At 32.2% G+C, this 2,317-nt stretch overlaps 1 long non-coding RNA gene across 1 annotated transcript; it reads left to right on the top strand.

The window, feature by feature from the left end:
• The first annotated feature begins 1,310 nt into the window (after positions 1–1,310).
• Positions 1,311–1,972, top strand: LOC136829676 (uncharacterized). The gene is made up of 3 exons (XR_010850440.1): positions 1,311–1,592; positions 1,692–1,763; positions 1,878–1,972. It is a non-coding gene; the product is annotated as an uncharacterized lncRNA (long non-coding RNA).
• Positions 1,973–2,317: the final 345 nt, after the last annotated feature.

Genomic DNA, 2,317 nt, shown 5'->3' with positions numbered 1-2,317 from the left:
TATACACACACACACACACACACACATATATATATATATATATATATATATATATATATATATATACATAGACTTGTTTTTCTTGCACTATGAAAAAACAGGGAAACAGGAGATAACCCTGACTGATATCATTAATGTTCAGTCAAAATGAATCAAAACCCTATAACAACGAAAAAGAATAAAATAGAATAAAGTGAAAAGAAAGAGGTCGGTATTTATCGTTAAATTAATCTTTTCCGAAACCAAACAATTTATCAATTGACATATTTCCAATGGTAATAAAAACTCTATTTTTTTCTGGAATTCTTATTAAAGAATAAACTTGAAATATATATCGTACATATTATGTGAATGTTCAATCTCAGCTTTAAAAGCTAACCGCTCCAGTTTCAGTACAGGAATTATATACGCTTTAAGTAGATAATTACCTTCGTAATCGGATTACTACTCTCTGATTTCGGTGTCGCTTCGAAAACTTTTACTTCACCAGCTTTCTGAAAACGAAATGGCTGAACTATCTGTATATTCAGTCGTACTTGTACTCTAAATTGGTAACAGTTTTTATTTAAACAAACTTTTTAATAAATTTGTTTACTGCTCTTGTTTCTTCAAGAAATCATCTTGCACTTAATCTGTTTCAGAAAATGAATTCTGATACCATTATATATACGGAAAAGACCGCTGAAGTCAACAAAATTGTTTTACGAGAATCAAAATTAATGTCTTTAATGGAAACTTGAAGTTTTACTCAGGTAGTACAAGAAAAATCTAGCAACGATGAGCATCTAACACGGAAACAAATACGTCTTTATGCGCTATGGACCAATGAGGTATGAGAATTACTTGTCCGCGTATACATCTTTCTCACCATACACTTTAAAAAAAGGGTTTCACAACTCTCATTACATAAAAAAAAAAACCATCAAGGGTGTTTTATAAGTAATTTAATGTTTTGTTTTTCATAGGCATAATTCTAATTTTGAGCAAAGCGCAGGGTTTTGGAACATAACAGTAACGGAAGATTCTTGCAAAAATGAGGAGTCCTGAGATAAAAAAAAAAAAAAAAAGTTTTGCATAAAATGCGTTAGACGATTTCAGAGTCTGAAAATGCCCTATCTCCCTTATTTATAAAGGCACTGTGTTAATTTTTTTTTTTTCAAGATGATCCTTAGGGACTGGAGATCGCGTTCCAGGTTTTTTGTTTGATAAAATAAATATTAAGAAAAAATACAGGTTAATTTCAAAATTGAACGAGTTACAGGTTTCCCAAATTTGAAAAACTTTTAAACAATTTTTCTGCATTCTCAAGACACACATCGTTCTCCGAAGCATTAGCGTTGATTACTTCTTGCTCGGATTGACTAAGGTGAGTGCCAAGTATTGTTAGGGCAAATACTAAATGGTAATCTTGGTCTTCTCTTTGAGCCTTTGTTGCTGTCATTTTATATCTTTCCTACCTGCAATTGGCTTAGTACCTTTATAGTCATTTATCTCATTTTGTATGTACATTGAAGGATTTTTCTTGTCCTTCCAGTGGTTCGGAAGCTCTACTTAGGGGAGTTAAGGATGTGCTTAATTGTTTGTACAAAGTGGTAAGCCAGTGTTTTGTTTTCATTGTCACAACGAGGTGTAAAATCAGGATTAACCTCTGTAATTATGGTAACTTATGAGGGCTTTATATTATATTTCAGGATATGATTATCCAGCCTTGTTATGGTTATCTGGCTTAAACTTTTCCTGGCCTTGACCTTCTCATAGTTAAGGTAACGATTGTTAAACCCAGTGTAATTGCTTCTTATGTTCACATTCTTCTTATAAAGAAAATAATCATAATATCAAGGCTATAACATTTACATATATCATTATTCCCAATACAGGTATGGAGGAGAAGCTGATCCTTGAAGAGGAAGAGCCCTGAATTATGCACTTTAGCATTTCACTTTATTAACTAATAATAAAATACTTAAATATTTCGAAGTGTATGAATTAACTTCCCCTTTACACCATTGATAACAAGGTGATTGTACAGTTTTTCAGCTTAACCCTACCGTATATTGGGATTCGCGATAATGTCACGGAAATGAAAAAGATGAAGTTGAATCTGCTTAAATGTCTTATGCCAACCCCTTAGCACTACCTACGGAATGGAAAACGTTAAGTACAAACGCGCATTCAGAAAATTATTTTAGATGCTACGGACCTCTCTCGGTATTAAGAAACGTGCTCTAAAATTTCTGCATTTCAAAATTACTCTTTCAATGAATATTAATAATATGGTAACGATTTGCCGAGCAAATAACAAACAATGCAAAATTTT

The sequence above is a fragment of the Macrobrachium rosenbergii genome, chromosome 45 (assembly GCF_040412425.1).
Source record: "Macrobrachium rosenbergii isolate ZJJX-2024 chromosome 45, ASM4041242v1, whole genome shotgun sequence".
In the NCBI taxonomy this organism is placed as follows: domain Eukaryota; kingdom Metazoa; phylum Arthropoda; class Malacostraca; order Decapoda; family Palaemonidae; genus Macrobrachium; species Macrobrachium rosenbergii.
Note: the sequence above shows the minus strand (reverse complement) of the source record. Positions and strands in the feature narration are given on the sequence as shown.